The 18691-nt window shown below is 50.9% G+C and overlaps 1 long non-coding RNA gene across 1 annotated transcript in view; it reads right to left on the bottom strand.

The window, feature by feature from the left end:
• Window positions 1-535: 535 nt before the first annotated feature.
• Window positions 536-18691, bottom strand: part of LOC134547405 (uncharacterized) — a 66572-nt gene continuing 48416 nt past the window's right edge. The window contains exons 4-6 of the long non-coding RNA XR_010079463.1: window positions 3143-7299; window positions 1539-1728; window positions 536-940 (exon numbers count right to left, since the gene is read on the bottom strand). This is a non-coding gene — a long non-coding RNA (uncharacterized LOC134547405). The remainder of the gene's footprint in view (window positions 941-1538; window positions 1729-3142; window positions 7300-18691) is intronic.

Here is an 18691-nt window from a genome sequence, read left to right as displayed (position 1 = left end):
TGTGCCTGGGTGATCCCTGAGAGCACAGTGAGCTTGTGCACAAGCCAGGGCAAATGCATTTGCTTTTCTTTTTCTCAATGAGACACATAACACAGGCCACGGTAGCTGGGTGAAAACATAGAATTTACATAATGCCCAATACGAGTCCTTTTTGTTAATGACTGAAGTCTCAAATGCAGAGCCCTAATAACACACCAGGAACCAAGGAGCAGTAAAAGCAGTGAGTGATCTCAGCAGAGCAGTTGTGAGGATCCATTTCCTGTCAGAGGCAATGCCTGGAAACAGTAATTAGCGTGTTGAATTTAATGTTCGCATTTTAATACATTTAAATGTAATAAAATGCTTTTATTAAGTGGTACAATTCCTTGAAACCTGTTATTACTTGTGTCTGATGCGCAAGCAGCGCACGCCACGCCTGGCCTCAGATTTCCTGCCTCAGGAGAAAAAAAGGCAGAGTTCCTTCAGCAGGCACCTGGAACACAGAACCCAACGGCTGAGTACACAAAAACCTGGAGACCGCAGCAGTTAAGCCATGTCATGTTTATTAAAAATGTAAGGGCCTTAGCCAAAGCCTGGTGACATAATAGAAAAGCCCCTAGGCATGGCACTGTCTGTGCATTTTGAATTAATCCTGGAGAATTGAGATATAAGCACATACCACTGATACTAATGAGCTCCAGAAAAGCCACGGCACAAGGAAGGGCCTGGTTTAGAGATCATTTTCCAGAAGCCCCCTTCCTTCTCCAGCCATCTCCAAGTGCTTTTCCAGTGTCCTGTGCAGCTCAGGAGGCTTTGTGAGCAGAATGGAGCAGGTGTGACATGAATGAGGCTGTTCCAAGGACAGGCATCCAGAGAGGATGTCAGGGACATATTGGGTCTCAGTCGCTCCTGTGACCAGGCTGTAAACACGAGGAGTCTCCATTCAAGTGTCTGCTGCTGTCTGAAGAGGAAAGAGGAGATTGACAGTGTTGAGTTTTCCTGTCCCTGAAGAAATGAGAACTGAATTCAGGCTTTCTGAGATGTGAGCCCAGAGGCTGAATTCAAAACAGATCACTCACAGCCAAAGGGCTCAACTCTCGTCTTCCCTAAAAGCATCTACACCTCACACCCAGAAGCGCCCTGTGCCACAGCTCCTTCAACTTCTGTTCTTCAAGCTGAACCAGCTCTGGTGTATTTCTGTTCAGGAGAGGGTATTTTGGCTCATTCTGAAGTACGTCCTTCATGTCTGCAGTGTCCAGACCGCAAGTGGGAGAAATGGCTTACAACACACAGCCAAGCTCAGTGCCACAAGTGCCCGTTGAGGTCCCATGGTTGGGGGGACCAGTGTCCCACTCAGCTGCAGCCTGGCCCGAAGGGACAGAACCCGGTACAAAGCAGAACCTGCCACAGGCTCCCCTCCTCCCCTCCTGACACGGGGGCTGTCAGGACTCCCTGTGCCTGACTGTCCTGATGCTGGCTCTGCGCCTGGAGCACGCGGTGCTGTAGTGAGGAAAAGGGCACACTGCACCCACACATGTTCCCAGCACACAAGGTCCTACCTTGCCTTTGGCATGCTGTCCCCTGCATCAAGCCATGCTTTTGCCAGGATCCTCTTTCAGGAGGATGGCACCTTCACCGCCATGCTGTTCCCTCTGCTGTCCGCTCTGCAGCTTTTGCCAGCAGGGCCACGTCTTGGCCAGACCAGTCCATCCTGGTTGATCTCAGTGCTTGCTGCTGCTGCTGTTGCTGCTTTAAAGGACACAGATCTATCAGGCTCTTTCATTACTGTTTTAACAAATAACCATATTGGTCTCATGTACAGATAGGAAGACTGAAAAAGTTTAACTTCTACAAGTCATGAAAAATTAAAAGGAGAATATAAAATAACTGTGGAATTCTTTTAACTGAATTAGATGTTTTCCTGTCAGTCCCACAGTTCAGATTGATCGGTTCTGAAGAGCTGCTGCCTGAATTGACTGGGATAAGGCATTTGGACAAGGTGAAAAGCCTGGAGGATCCGAGCAGTGAGCTCAAAGGGATGTGTCTGGCCCATTGTCTGGTTTGATTAATGAAGCCTTTGCACAGTGAAAAAATGCCATGTTTGCCATGCCAGGGACGCTGCTGCACAGCGCAAATATTACAACTATGAGGAATATTCAGTATGGTAACAACAGCAATGAGCCCATCTACGTATGACTGGATTCCACTCAAAAACGCCTCAAATGATATTTGTTTATTTCCTAATTGTCAGCCACTTTGATGCACTCGCAGTCAGGTTAAATGAGTGCTCCGGGCTCCAAGGGTTTGAAACAAAGGGAGGCACTTGGGCGAGCTGTGCGGTTCGTGGGGCTAGGAACTGGGATCTCGCAGCACGGGCTGCAGGGTGCGGCTCTTGGGACAGACACACTGACAAACATGGGGTCCCTGGAGGATTTCTTGCCTCCTCATACCCCAGCACTCAAACCCTGCCCACCACGTCTGTATCTCAGCAAGAGCACCTGGAGGTCAGCAGCGACTCTGGGAAATAAAAGGGAGCAGATTAACAAAAGGGCCATGCAGCAGGAAAGGGAACAGAGCCCCAAGCTCACACCGAAGGAGACTCCAAGCTCCTGCATGGGCTTGGCTTGGCTGCTGCCTCTGTTCAAATCTCAGTTCTGCCAGAGGTCTGGAGCTGAGTGCCCGGACTCGGGAGTGCTGGGGAAGCTGGCTTGCAGCTTGCGGCTTGAGGAAGTACCGCCTGTGCAGCCAGCCCAGGACTCACCTGGGGCAATTCCTGCGTCCTGCCTCTCCCAGTTCTCCAGTGCTATGAAATCCAGGTTTGAGTGGACATACCATTTTTTACTTCCCCAAACCACTGCGCTGGTTTGCTATGACTGATTAGGCATTTTCCCCCTGTCCTGTGCAGAAGATTGTTCTGGTGGTAAATGAAAGGATCCATACATATCAATTGTTAATTTGTTTGTAAAAAGCAGAGAGCGCACTATTGAATTAATTAAGCTGTGTCCGCTCGAGCTCAGCACCCCTGGGCGTTGCACTCCATTCAGAACATGTCACACAAGAAATAGGAACCTGAGGCTGAAGCTGACAAAAAGGCTTGAGCAGAGGTGGAAAAATCCTCCAACAATGCATTTTGACAGTGCTCAAAAATGCGTTTCTAGCTTACCAGTGAGACGGCATGGGGTGGACACACAGGTGGGCAAAGGCTGGGGCTCACTTCCAGGCTTCAGGTCCCGAATGCTTTGCCCGTTTGCAGACACAAACCACACCAGCCTCTCCCGGCGGTCCGAGGGGTGACCTGTGCCCTATTCTCATCAGGACCCGAGAGAGGCGCCTGACCCCGAGATTTTCCTCCTGCCGCTTCCCGCAGTGTCCCCGCTAGTTCAGCACAGCCACCTCCGGCTGTTACCAGTCCAGGGCAAACCATGGCCCCCGGGAGCACAGAGCTGCCACAGCCGGGACGCTCCTGAGCGTTTCAGCCCGGAGTCGCTCCCTCGATACTCGCATTAATTCTTTTGCAGGAGCGCGTTTGTTCTCCGTGCCCGAGGCGCCGGGGACGCGCTGCCCGCCCGGGCGAAAGGCTGACAAAGAAAGGCGGAAAAGGGGAAAAGCCCCGTTCCATTACCCGCAGCTCTGGCGGGAACCCCAGCCACCCCACGGGCGGATGGAATTGAGGGAGCAGCTGCGGGGCCGCCGCTCGCCTTGGGGTGCCGCAACCGGAGCATTCTGTCCGCTTTGCCGCAGCGGCCACATAGTGAGCCTGGACCCCCGCCCAGGTAGGTGCCGCTAGCTTGGCCCCTGCCGCCCGCTCATCGCCTTCCGCCCTCTTGGATTTTCCTCCGTCGTTTCCCTCATGCCATTGAATTCTGACGATTTTGCCATCGGGCAGCGCCGCGGAGAGCGGATGTCGCCGCTCCATCCGCTACCCGGGGATCCAGTGTGAAGCCGCCTCCGGTCTGGCTGCGCTTCCAGCGGCTCCGGGCAAACGGGACCGACCGCAGGCATCGGTGACCGCAGGCGGCCGTGACCGAGTGCGACCGGGCTGGACCGGGGCCGCGGGAGGTCGCACCGGACCCGACAAGCTGGGCTGGGGGGAAGCGATGCAGCAGGGTCCGCTCAGAGAGCGGATGCCCGCCGGGGCATGGAAGGGGTCGGGTTCCCTCTTCCCTCGCAGATCCCTTACCTGGGCTCCGGGATCGGCTCCCCCGCCGGTGTTGCCGCTCCCGCGGAGGCAAGGACAGGCAGCAGACACAGGGAATTCAGGGTCTCCCCGAAGCCCTGCCGCTTTTCCCTAGGGGGGCCAGTGCCGGGGATGCCTCCCCCCGGCGCCGGGATCCCCCTCGGTCCTCTCGCCGTATCGATTCCAGTCCGACGTGGCAGCGTTTAGGCCGGGATTGGGGGATAATGGGAATATCATCTGGAGACAATTACCTTTGGAGCGCGCTCGCTTCTCCTCCCAGACACTGTTATTTAAGCAATAGGATCATTTGATTTCATATCGCACTAAATAACCCCCGGCCGCCGCAAATTGCCGCCTTCTCAACAGCCACCCCTTGGAATAAATTGCACAGCAACTCCTTGGGCTCCGGCTTCTTCTTCTTTTTTTTTTCTTTCTTTTTTTTTTTTCCCTATTTCCGCCCTCCTTTTTCTCCTCTGCAGAATAGTATTTCAGGAGAAGCAGGGACGGAGGCCCGATGCTGGTGGATAAACTGCTTCCAGCAAAGCTCCAGCTCCCTTAATAAGCCAAGCAGCCAAGCCCTACCCGCACCGGTTTTCCTCATGTTTTTCTCCCCCTCCCTCGTCTTTTTTTTTTTTTTTTTTTTCCTTTCTTTCCATCTTTTCTTTTTTCTTCTTTTTCTTCTCTTCTCCCCCTTTAAAGCAGCTTTTCCCCCTCTGGCTCCCACCAACGGCAGGGATCGATGTGCCTTTAAGGCTCTGTCAGAGCTCGCCTGATAATCTGGTCATCGCCGGCCTCATTAGATTCCTATTAATGTCAGCCATGGATTGCTAATTAGATTTACAGGATAAATGAAATTACCCGAGTGGGCTGCATGGGAGGGGGAGTGCAGTCTCTTAGGGCTTCCTGGGATTTATGGGGGAAAAAATTAAAAAGGAAAAATAAAAAGTAAAGGCATAATTTTATTTTCCATTGTTTTCTCCCTTCTTTCCCCTCCTGCCCCCTGAGCCCCATCCCCTCTTCAGGCTCCCCTCTGACAGCCACTAACCAAGGAATTCCCCAAACTGCTCCATAGCTGGACCTGGGGGTTCTGCTAACAGAGCCATCGGTGCCACACCGGGTGCTCTTGTGCAGGGATCCTGCTCACGCTGGATTAATGGATCCCAGGGAACAGCTCTGGGGTGAACAGCACTGCGCTGCTGGGGTCTCACAGGGGTCGAGGGAGAGACCGATTGCATTATTCATCCTGTTTATTTATCCTTATTAGAAAATGGGATGAAAGAACAGGGCCTGGCATCTGCCTTTAAGTGCCGGCTGAGCAATGCGCACACAGCCCCAATTAAACAGTGCCTGGACGAGGGCTTTCTTCATATTAGAAACCCAGCTCTGTTTAACGAGGACCAATTAAATCCTGCTTCATTTTACCTGGAATCTCACAATAGACATGACAACAAATTCTCTTTCTTCTTCCCTGGTAATTACTGGCAGAATCAGCCCCACTGCCAGGGCAGGAAGCCTTCCCCAATAACCCACCTGAACCCCAGCTGGATCCCAGTGGAGCTAGAGGCCCCTTCCTGTCCCCAACCCCTCCAAAACCAGGCCGGGATCAGCCCAGGCCTCCAGTCCTCTCCCACTGCAACCCACCACGGTTACTGGTGGAGTGGGGCCCCTCCTGGGGAAGCATGTGGAGCTATTCCAGCCTGGCTTTGGCCTCCATTCCCAGGCCTCCCCTGGGGCACCCCACAATGTTAAAAACTGCACAGTCTCCCAGGGGACATTGCTGCAACAGGGACATTCACTTAAATAATCCTGGCCCTTTGCTTCTCCCACAAATAAATGGCTTTTTTTCCTCCCACAAATATTTCCTTTCTCAAGTTCCCTTTCAAAAGGAAAAAGAAAAAACCCCAACAAAACAACAAAGAAACAAAACTCCAAAATGGAGAACAACAGGAAAAAAAGGAGAGGGGGGAGAAAGAAAAGAAAGGAACTGTTTTCCTTTCTTTTCCCTGTGTGCAGGGTAATTGATAGGCTCTATCAGAGGTCAGGATTTGCATAAGAATTAAGAGCAGTAAATTAATTTAATATTCCATGCACATCTCCAATTATTCCTGCAGACCTTTGTCTCTGCGGCTGGCAGAGAGAAGGTTCAGCTGCTCTTCAACCAAACAACATCTGTGCAGTTAATAATTTGATAAACAGCTCATACAAATAGTTTCTGAATTATCTGCCAACCCAACGACTATTCAGTTTGGAAACACTTGGCGAGGGCTGCACCGGTGGCTTTGGAACCCTAGCCCAGGGATTTGGCTGCATGGACAGAGATTCACCCTGCATATCCCTAAAATATCAGCAGCCCTTTGCAACAAAAGCCCATCAAGAACAATATGTGAAATAAGCAATTAGCAGTAATTAATAAGAGCCTGCCCTCCACAGTGTGTGCCCACCACCCAGAGAGGCTCTCACGCGCTGTGGCACCGGGCTCCGTCCCCCATCTCTGGGCTCCAGGTAGGTCCATGTGAGGTATGTGGCCCCATAAACTGCTCTCACTGGGTGCAGGATTTACAGCTCTTCAGATGCTTCCATCCCCACACAACCCCCTGGAAAGGGACTGGGTTCTCCTAGCTGTCTCCTTTCCCCATTCTCCAAGGGGGAATGGCAGAGAGTTGCCTTGATAAATCCAAATTTCAGCCCAGGAAGGACATCCTGATTTTCTCCCAGAGAAACCCATTATTACATTAAAATTGAGGTGGCTCCTTCATCCTTCCCCACATGGATGCAGAGATCCAGTTCCAGGCTGGCCAAACCCCACCAGTTTAATTCACCTGGGCTGTATGGGAAGACATGGTGCTTGGCTGCTCCTGCCCTGGAGCTGGACAGTGGTGGAGTCCCCATCCCTGGAGGGGTTTAAAAGATGTGCAGATGTGGCACCTGGGGACACTGTTCAGTGGTGGCCTTGGCAGCGCTGGAGGACTGCTTGGACTCAGTGATCTTAGAGGGCTTTTCCAACCTTAACAATTCCATGATTCCATGTCTGCATGGGCCGTGGTTCCTGCAGCACTCACAGGCCTGACCTTAAGTTAGAGTGACGAAGAGCTCGCCTGGCGATGCCACTGCTCCTCACTCCCCTCAGGCATTAAGCATCACTCCTAAAGTAATAAAAACTTGATTTTTAAAAGATTATGAAGTTCTCCAAGCTGAAGGAAAGGTTAATACACTTCTCCATAGTCATACAAGTTTCATGTCTGCTATCATAAAGAGCTGATTTTTTTCTCCCATTTAAGAGGAGAATTTATGCCATGAACAGAAATCCAGAAACAGGGACACAAACAGAAGTGAAGGAATGGGGTGCCAAATTTGGAGGGATGTCTGGGTCTTGATAAACCACTGCAGGCTTATCACAGCGAAAATAAGGCCAGATCCCACACTGGGGCTGTGGGACAGGCCAGACCTGGTACCTCCCCCGGGGGAGGGAGATCCCAGTGCCCGGGTGGAGATCCCACATTTGGGATTTGGAGCTTCCAGGCTCCATTCCCGCTGTGGCAGCCTGCGCTGTTACCTGGCTACAGCTTTGAGCTCACCGTGGGGAATCAGCCCTCTGAATATTCAACACCAGCAGCTCCAGGGCTGCCCGGAGCCCGGGATTTGCTAGGAAATGGAGGCTTTTCCCCCTCCTTTCCAAAATTCAGATCAGTGCACTGTGCTGTCTCTAGAGCCTGAGACTAGTCTGACCTGAGAGTGTATTTTGCTTCAGCCCTAATTAAACAAACACATTCCAGTTTTTATTCTGGAAGCTAATTGTGCTTAAAATTCCTGATTTTAAGGAATTAAAATCCCATTTTTTTCCAGCCCCCAGTTCCCAACGCTTCATGTTGTAAGAAGGGAACTGGACCCTCAGCTGTTTTCTTTCACCCAGCATGGGCATCCGTCTCTCCTGACACACTCCTGTGGTTTGGCAGCCCAAGGCCTGGCAGGGTGGATTTTGGGATTGGGAGGATGCAATGCAGGCTCTGGAGAGCAGGATGCAGGAGATGCAGCATTATGGGGGCTGTGGGTTCACCCTTGGAGCTCTTCAGCCCTTCTGGTCCCTGGATTTAAACCCAGCAAGGGGATTTCAGCACTGACAATTGCCAAAGGGTGCTGGGCAACTTGACTATCGTTTGTAGAGCTCCGGGCAGAGAGTGCCATGTGTGTGAACATTTTATCATATTCCAGCTAGGCCACAGCCCCCATGGATATCCCGGCACTGCCACATCAGCCACATCCATGGCTTCATGGAGTTTCCTTTGGCATCTCAGCCATCCCACCACCACCAAAGGCTGAGGCAGAAAAATCAAAACCCCAGCCTGCGCAGATGGCTGCCTGGAAGCCATGATCCCAGTGCCACTTTTTGGCACGGAGATGTCTTTACGGACTCCCTTGTTGAGTTGCCATGCCACTCTTTACTTTATGGAGCCACAGAAGTGTCTGAAATGAGAGATTAAAATAGTAGTTGTGCCCCATGATTTATTTTTGAAGTTCTCGTAACTCCATGCGTGTAAATACCCCAGGCAGCGGGCTGGGATAAATAATGCAGCACAATATATTAACAAGGGTGAACACAAAGTGCCAGAAAGACAGAGAAGGGGGAAAATGCATTTGCTGTGTGGTAAGTTATGGGGCCTTTGGAGGCAGGGCAAGGCTGAGCACAGGGAGGTTTGCTCCTGCCTTCCCCCTGCTGATAAATCAGCGGTGTCGCAGTGCTGGTGCCAGAATAAAATATACCAGGTCCCTATGGCGGGGTGGCACACGGCGCGGGAGTGTGGGCCACGCACGCTGACTGCAAATGGGGTGGGCCATCAGACGCTGCCATAAAACACCCCCTTCACCTCCCCCAGCTGATTATCAACCTCATGCATAGCAAATGACAGAGCGAGAGTGCCAGCGGCGCCTCCGCTGCTGCTGCCAAGGTAAAAAAATAAAATATTTACAGACTGACAGGCTAATGGACACTTTGCCAAAGAGCCGTTCGAAAGAAGTAGTAAATGGGCCTGTGCTGATGCAGGGCAGCGGGCCCGGTCAGGGATCAGGACACACGGCACCAGATCGGATAACATCTAATTGGCAGGTCACATCCAAATGAGTGTAGTCATGCATCATCCGGAAGGCTTTTTCCTGGTTATAAAGACACTTGTAAACAATTCAGCCGCTGAACATGGCAATAATATGTTGATCCGGCATGTAATGAGGTGTTCCTGGAATCAATAAACTAGTCATGAAGAGCAGGGAGCAAGGTCAGCGCCTGCCTTTTTGATGACCTTTGCTGGCTGGTGAGGACATCATATACTCTGAAGAGGACTTTTCTCATATTGCAGAAGGCGCCGAGTGTCAGAACTTTCATTCGCAGCAAGCAAATGAACAGCCGGGCTCTGCATGCTAATGAAGTCCAGGCTATTTTCCACCTTTTCATCTGCACATTATGCTCTTGACTTTGGAGAAGGTGGGAATTAGGTTGGACCCTCGTGTCAGACTGCCTGATGGCTCGGCTGCGGAAAACTGGTAATTGAAGCTGATGACTGATGCGGAGGAGGCCTGAATTTGGAAATAAACAGTTTCAAGCACTGCATGTCATTTCTAGAGAGACTGCTGAGTGAATGGAAATGAGCTCCATTTCGTCGATCTAATGCAGTTTCTCAGCAGGAAAAACACCGTCTTTGAGACAAAAATGCCAATCAGTGAGATTTAAATGTCCTGGCGATAATGAAAGGAACAGCACCTGCCTCGGCAAACAGCACTTAGGGAAATGCTGCCCTGCACCGAGACCTGTGACTTGTCTCCAGCCCCTGGCGCCAAGCCGGAGGAGCCGGGATGCTTTGAGACTGGTGACCGGGAGGGCATGTCATGTGCGGTGTGTAGTCGTTGCCACAGAAAAGCCACTGGTGACACCGAGGAGCATGGCTTTGAGCAACCCTCACTGAGCATGGTGCTCTCCATGCCATGCCCACTGAACTGCTGCTTCCTGGCACACCAAAGAGAAATCCTGCTGGCCTCAGCCCCACCACTGCTCTCCTTTCCTCATGCCAGTGTGACTGGGGGCCCCACAGAGACTAAAATATGGGGTTTCTAGACAAGGCAACCAAAGGCTAGAATGTTCAACCTCGACTCTGAACATCCCAGCAGCTGGGAAACAACATTGCAAATGTTATAAACCCTCCCTAGGTCCTGCGTGGGGGTGTGGTGTGGAACGGGGCAGCCACTTGTGTGCTGGGGCAGAAAGAAGTAGCCTTGTTGAGGCTTCTAGGGCTTTGAAGTGTTTTTCTTCAGACAGAATCCTAGACTGGCATGGCTTGGAAAGACCTTAAAGTCGATCTTGTTCCACCCCCTGCCATAGGCAGGGACACCTCCCACTATCCCAGGGTGCTCAAATCTGGCCCTGTCGAATCTGGCCTGGAACGCTCCCAGGGATCCAGGGGCAGCCACAGATTCTCTGGACCCTGTGTGTCCCCTCTGTGGGTCCCCTTCCAGGCACAGGCGGGACTGGGACTTGCTTGCCCCATGTTTCCCCAACAGCCAAGCACCAGCAGGTCTGTGCTGGATGTATGAGGTGGGGCGTGCTGCAGGCAGAGGCTCCCCAGAACCCCTCACCCCCCCGACCAGAGGCTGCTGCGGTCAGCATCCTCCTGGGCGGCCACATCCCACTCTCTGCTGCTGAAAGGCAGCGGCTGTCCCCTGGAGGTGGCTGCATCAGGAGCGGGTGTGTTTGTGTAATAGTTTGCAACTCTTCAAAATGAAAGGATGGAGACGGATGCGAGTTATTATTATGAAAATGAACCGAGCAACAGACAAAAATATTCAGGAGATGTAATCTGCGTCCCTACAATGCGCTCGCAGAGAAGAGCACTTGGCAGACAGGAGAGTCGCCGTCAGATACATTGCCTTTTGTTAAATTGCTTTTGCTCTGACAATGCCTTTTAAAACCACATGCAATCTTAATTTAAAATACCCAGTACCTCAAGTCATAGAGGCCCAGCGCAAGTCTCCTGCTTGGGGTTTGTCCAAAACAATTCCCTCAGCTTAATACCGCTATTCCTTATTTTAATCAACACAACAAATGTGGGAGCCTGAATTTGCTTGTAAGAATCCATGAACCTGATCCAAACATCACTAAAAATCAATGGGGCAAAAACTGATTTCCCTGCCTGCCACCTTGCTGTTGCCCAAATCCCTGGAAGGTTCACCCAAGGAAGGCCTTCTCCCTGAGGGGCAGCTTTGGGATGCACGATGGGCAGAAAGCAGAGCTCAGCTTTTTCATCCTTTTAGAAAATGGTTAATGGTGAGGAAATGCTGAATGCAGCAGGGCAAGACACTATTGCATTTTTATTTTCAGATACAGAGTGGTGGGAAAAAAACACCCCAAACAAACAAAGCATCACTTGCAGGTTGCCGCTGTCTGCTTGGCCCTGCTCCTGCCCTGGCAGGCTGTGTGTTGCTCCCAGCTGCTCCCTGGCATGGAGCACAAGGCCTCCATGGACCAAGGGTTCAGCTGTGGGTGCCAGCTCTGCACCACTTTGCTCAGCACTCAGTAGAACACCGCATATTCCTTCAGTGGCCCCTGGGTGCCAGATTTACCTTCTGCCCATGGGAGGTGAGAGCCTCAAAGTGCGTGGTGGCATTTTGAGGCCATCTGTGAGGAAGGGCAGGTACATCTCCAGGCTGGCTCCAGGCTCAGCCCATCCATCAGAGCTCCTCCAACCTCCCACCTCCACAAATAACCTCCTTCCCTATGCTAATTCCCTCAGAACATTATGCAGACTGTTTATATTTCTGTACAGCCAGAACAGGCTGCTGACACAAATCAGCCATTAGCCATTCACACTGAGAAGTCTCCACTAATTGTGCAGAATGTAATTAGTGATTATGTAATATCTAAGCTCTTGCAACTGTCATTAATGTCCACTATTCACCAGAGATAGTTCTTACTGAATTAGGGAATGATTACTTGCATGCTAAATCTACTTAATCCTAAATATGCTAATTAACACCGCCTGCACTTTAGACAGTGGTTAAAAGCACTAGTCACCTCAAAAAAGGCTCTGATACACCAGAACCCAAATTGCTTGTGATGGATTTTCCCTCGAAAGGTAAATTTGTTTAATTAAATGCTGTAGTAAACTGTTGGACACAGCCCTTGATTAGTGCAGCCCAAGGAGGGGCCTTCTGGAATGATCTCATGAGGTGCCACGGCAGGGCAGTGATGCTTCTGCAGCATCCCGGGTCTCCTGCAGCATCCACAGCCTTGCCCCTATGCCTGCCAGTGCTCCCCAACAGGCCTGACATGAACAGAGCCCTATGTAAAACAGCTTTCCAAAGGCTCTCCCTCCGGGATTAACTACTCTGTTCCACCAGTCATAAACAAAAATATTCCTACAGGCAGATACAGGAGCTTCCCTCAATAAATTCTGACTTAAATCCCAATTTGAAGATTGACTGTGTAATTTTAAGATTGATTGTGTAGAACAGAATTCAAATATTAAATGCTAAAGGAATTGGATAAATAGAGCAATTGTACAGGTTTGAAAGGTCCCTTTCCAAGGCCTGGGGTGCTTAATGTATTCTGGGTTTCTGTGCAAAAAAAAGATATGGCTGTCATGAACCCTAGGATAATAGCAGCCTGTGATTTATGAAGATTCCTCCTTCTTATATATTTTAGATAAATAATGCCCCTGCATGTGTCTCTGCACTCATTCATAACCAAAAGCTGCCCGGGCTGTGCAAAGAGTTTGCCGAGGAACTTTGGAATCAGCTCAGAAGGATGGGATAATTCATGGATCAGACACCGAGTAAGTCATGGCAAGTCATGGCGGGACAAGGCCAGGAGTGCCCCGGGCAGAGCCACGGAGCACGGGCACACCCAGAGCCAGAGGTGTGCTCCACACGGGGAAGGCATGGGGCTCAGGGATCTCGGCTTGCCCGCCACCGCAATCACCACCGCCACGGAAATGAAAGAATTAGCCACACAATGAACTCCTAATTGCCTGGCAACAGCATTTAGGCCCCATTAGGTAGATTTGTAACTGCTTCCAGAGAAATAAACTCCTGTGTCATTAGATAACAAGGGAAGAAATAGGTTATTTCCTCTTCGAAAGGTATGAAAGCTTCCAATTGCCTGATGTATGCGCTCAGTAGATTATTTTCTGTCATCACACTTAATTGAATTTTACCCATTGCTCTTAGAATTCCTCCCTTTTGTGGGAGGTTAAAAAGTTCAGAGGAGTAATATTTTTGAACCGCATCCATTTATCACATGAGCCAACTCCAGCTGTTCAAAGTGTGCCAGGAAAAGGGAGCAGCGGCCAACTGTGTGGGGACAGCTGCAGCATCTCGGTGACCTGGCATCGGATCATGGAAAAATATCACTTTTCAGGCAGCCTCCAGCTGAGACGCTGCTGGGAGCCACCGGAAAAGGGACCTGCTGCAAGCTTTGTGGTCACTGCAATGACTGCACCTCCTCCCCTGGAAAACCAAACTGGAGACCCAGAGTTAAACTAATTCCTCAGATTGCCTGGGGACCCTTGCCAGGATGCCAGCTGGGGTGGAGTGCCAAGTGCACCAGCCAGACATGGGAGGAGGGTTTATTCCAGCCCTGCTCCGGTGGTGGCTCTGTCACCCTTTGTCACTCTCCCAGCCATCACCAGAGGTGCCCAGCCCTCTCATTTCTGCTTTTCCAAAGCAAACCTAGGCAGACGTTCTTGATTTCTGAGTAAATCCATAGCATGCGGCATTCCTCTCATCATTGCTCAGGCTGCTGCTCTTAAACTTCACCACCTCCCCCCGATCACTCCTGAGAGGCAGCAGCACTCTCCCATCCCCAGCGATGCTCCTGTGGGGAGCTGAAAGCCAAAGTTAAACTTTTGTGGGGAGCTCTGGTTTGATGCTGTGAGACATTTGCTTTGCAGACCAGCAGCTCCCAGAATGAAAGGTCTGGCTTGGCCACAGAAATATTACCAAAACCATCATCTGGTGACTCCAGAGCTGCTTGATTTTAAACCCTCCTGAAAAGCCAGCTCCATTTTCTGCTTTGGTGGAGACCAATTCCCCGCACTGGTGTAGGAGAATAGATCAACTCCAGCAGCAGGGCGTTGTTATCCAGCTCCCAACTATTATGACATAGTTTCTATCAGAGCAGTTTTCTTCTCAGCCAGTCGAGTGGAATGATCCCTGAAAGCCGCGATTTGCAGCAGGGATGCGCTTAGCACTGTCAGAAATCCATGGCTGCCCACACGCAGGCCAGCGTCTGGAAAACGAAGATGTGGAAAAGGGCCTGCAAAGGCAGTGGGGCTTTGAGGCACTGGGCAGGCAGGAAGCAGCAGAAAGCCCAAGGATGGGAGGAAGAAAAAAAATTATGGAGAGATGAGTAACATGGAGCAGCCAGGCCCAAGGAAACGCTCCTTCCTGAAGTCTCTGAGGTGCGGTGTGTGCCGGGAGCTGGGCGTGCCTCCCCTCGCCCGCCAGCCCAGCCCTGCTCCTGTTCCTTGTGCCCAGGCACTGGGAAACCTCCTCGACACCACAGAGGCATCTCAAACCTCCGGACTGGCAGGGTCAGGCATTGTTCCTTTCCCCAGGACCGGGCGATTCAGGCTTGGGAGACCTGCTTTGGAGAGCTGGGTGCCAACCTGACCTCTTCTTCAGCTGGTTTATGGAACTACTGATGCGGACAGGAGAGGCCCCACAGCACCTCTAGGCTCATATGCAAGGATGTGACCCCATAAGTGCATGGGTCCATTTCCCCCATTTGGAGAGAACAGGATTGGGCTTCTGCTGGGCTGGGGCTGGTGGTCTCCAAAAACCATCCCTGGCGGGCTGGATAAGCAGCACAGACACCAGGGAGGTGGAGAAGGCAGAAGGAAAGAGCAGGGCTGCATTTTCCATGCTGCCTTTTTGTTTAATTTGGTTTTAATTGCACCCCAGAGCCCCTTGTATTAAAAATCCCTAGTTAAGAAGTGCCAGGGAGCTGGAGAGCAGGCGATGGTGGCCGGAGCGGGGCGGGAGCCCCTCCACCAGCAGAATGGTGCGTGGGGATAACCTTGTAATCGACAGAAATGTGGGAATTATGATGGATATTACATAAATCAACCCCCCTGTGTCAATAAGGAAAAAAACATTTTTAAAAGAAAAGCAGCTGATAATTAACCCTGAGAGCACGGGTTTAACCCAGATCACCTTGGAGAAGCACCCGGACAAAGGCAGGCATTCATCACCAGCCTTTCTCATTTAAATAACCCGGCCTTCATTGGCTCCTGAGGGATTGCTTGGGAATTGCTAAACCGGAGGTTTGATCGAGTTTGATGTATAGTCGCATTGATTTCCCCCTCCCTCATCTTAATAAAAGGCATTTTATCGAGCCCCAGAGCAGGGCAGGGTGAGGCATCCCGCAGCTCCCGCTGGTCCAGCAGTGGATGTTTGCCAGCCCACAGGAGCTCTGCTGACACCTCCAAGCTCATGGAGCTGGAGGATGGCTCTGTGAGGCATCACCAACCCATTGCTCGTTAGGAATAACTTAATTATTACCTAGCAAATTAGCTCTGCCCAGAGAAGCTGTGGCTGCCCCTGGATCCCTGGCAGTGTGCAAGGCCAGGCTGGATGGGGCTTGGAGCAATCTGGGATCATGGAAGGTGTCCCTGCCCATGGAATGAGATGAGCATTAAGGTCCTTCCAACCCAAATCTTTCTGGGATTCTCTGAATTGATTTTAAGTCTGCCTTTCGGCTTTTTCAGGAGCCCATAGGATCATTTAGGTTGGAAAAGCCGTCTAAGACCATCCAGTCCAATCGTTCCCCCAGCACTGCCAAGGCCACCACTAACCCATGTCCCCATATGTCCCATCCACGCACGCATCTATTAAATCTCTCCAGGAATGGTGACAAGACCACTGCCCTGGGCAGCCTGTTCAAATGCCCAGCAGCCCTTTGGGACAAGAAATTTTTTCCCAATATCCAATCTAAATATCTCCTGCTGCAATTTTTGAGACCATGTATTCCATGGTATCGCCTCAGACAAGTATATGGCCAAGTGTATGACAAGTTTTGCTCTCCAGGCATCCAGCAAACCTGCCAGCCCCTCACGCTGATCAAATCAGGCCCCAGGGAAGCTTCCCCAGGCTGGTTCCTGCCACCCCACCCTAATGCTCCTTGCTTTTTCCCTGCATCCATAATTATTCACAGGGCAGCACCTGAAAACCCACATTCAGTCCTTGTTTTTTCTCTCTGCAAGCCATCTGTATGTGCAAGTGCTGGAACCGGGATAAAGCAGCAATTGCTAGGGGAGAAAGCTGCAGGCTGGAAGCGAGCAGAGAGCTCCTGACCATGCTCTTTCCTCCCGTGGCTACTGCTGGAAAGCCTGGCAGGGATGTTCCTGCTCGTGGCTCTGCAGCACCCACATGTCAACACCTCCACTGGTGGGGCAGCAGGGCTGGATCCCTGCGTGGAGCCCACAGGGAGCTCCTGATCCAGGTCAGACACTGCTGGCAGCCCCCCACGGGGCCAGAGAAGCCATGCACACAGCCCTGGGAGGGAGGACACACAACCTGCCTACATCACCCTGCTTGCAGAGGGGCTGCTGCCGGTGATGGACACATCCTTATTCGTAAGTATTTAATGTTTCTTAGGAAGCACTTCTAAAAGAAATTGGTATGTAATGACAGCACTCACTGGAAAACAGGCCGATTATAAAATGCACTAACTTATCTGGTATTCATTTGAAAAGTAAATGGATGCAAGTAAAGGTGAGAGTTCACTACCAATTCAAATATTTTGCTCTAACAGGCTCTAGCACTCCTACTTTAATTCAAGCAGAAGCACAAGTATGAATAATCAAACTGGATGATGCTCATCAAAACCTTTGTGCCTTGCACCATTTCAAATGGTCATTGAAGCTTAATGGCAAAAAATTTACATTATTCCTTTAATTTGTATTCTGTTCCTTCCTTCTGAGTGATGTGATTGTGATTTTCTGTTGCCGGCTGTATTATTTTGATGCAAATGTTATGTGCTGCTACAGTCCAATTTCCTGCTTCGCCCTCCCCTTTTCTTCCCCCAGGAAAGAAACGACAGCTAAAATAGTTCAGAATTGGGGAGGGATTCCGAAATAGTTCCTTAACTACCGCTCCTAATTAAAGCAAACAATGCAGGGTCTTGAAGCACCCTGAAAAGCTGAAAATTAATTATTAGCTGAAGGGGGAGGGAAGTGGCTTTGCTACCCGGACCTTTAAAAAAAAAAAAAAAAAAAAAAAAAAAAAAAAAAAAAAAAAAAAAGAGAGAGAGAGAGAAAAGTGACCGATCCTAATTCTGCCTACAAAAAAAATTAGAAAAGAAAATTTGTAATTCAGTTAAAAATTCACTTTGCTAGCACATAATCACCTAGGGATGAATGCTTTATTGAGAGGCATGGGGCTGCAAACCAAAGCCTTGCAAACAGGAGGCCCCTGGGGTGCTGCCGGCACGTAATATATGCACCGACTAATTTATTGCACTGTGACTAATTTCCATTCCTTGTGCTCGCAGTTGCCTGGCTAATTACAGGGATGTTTTCTTAACTTGGGTAATTGCGCTGCCCGCGCGCACGCCCCACGCCGGCTTTGATGCGCCCCCACGGGGCGGCTGCGCGGGGCGCCGCCCTAATTAGATTGGCTGCCTTAATTAGGCGAGATGGATGTGGGGGTGCGTGAGGGTGGAGGCGCTCAGCTCCCTGACACGCGGGCATCAGCCTGGCAGAGCAGAGAGATGACGCTCAGGTTGGGCTCTTCGAGGGTGGTGAGGATGTACCCAAAACCAAAGAACATCCTGGCACCTATGCTGCCACCCATCCCGTTCCTACCGGAGGGGGCAGAGCCAAGCTCGTAGCAGGAGCATCCCTCAAAACACACGTGAGGGGACAGCCCCATGTGCCCCTGTCACCACTGCTTCAACGCCAAATTTGCCTTAATTCTTTCTGTGGCAGTCACTCACACCGGCACAGTTGTTATTAGACAGATAATCACTTCCTTGAAATAATTTCAGCACTCAGCTCCAATAAAAAAGATTTCTTTGCAAGGACCCTTGGTGAAAGGGGCTTGGCGCAGCTCACTGCGCGGCATGGGTCAATTGGGTTCTGCTCCGTCCTCTCTCCAGCACAACAATTGCCTTTCACCTGCTGAAGAGCGGCCCAGGACGCCCATCCAGGGCCAGCCTCAAATGCTCACCTCGATAAAAGCTTGACATCTGAAATTCTGCTGCTTTACCCCTGCCCTAGGGAAGACTTGGTCAAGATCCTGGAAAATTAATGTCGTAAAAAATCAGTAAAACCCACCTGCCAGCAGGAAGGTGGCAAACACCTCAGTACCAGAGGCTCCTGCAGGGTGGTGGCAGTGGAACCGCATGGGAAGCATCGCTTCCCACTGGGATGTGCTGGCCTGTCTGCAGGACTGGGCCGTGGCTGCGTCACCCACACCCACAGGATCCTGGCAGAGATATGCCAGGGAGAGGCCATCCAGCTGGAAGTCTGGGCAGCACTGAGTCCCCAGGTTGTA

This window comes from Prinia subflava, chromosome 2, assembly GCF_021018805.1.
Source record: "Prinia subflava isolate CZ2003 ecotype Zambia chromosome 2, Cam_Psub_1.2, whole genome shotgun sequence".
Classification (NCBI taxonomy): Eukaryota; Metazoa; Chordata; class Aves; order Passeriformes; family Cisticolidae; genus Prinia; species Prinia subflava.
Note: the sequence above shows the minus strand (reverse complement) of the source record. Positions and strands in the feature narration are given on the sequence as shown.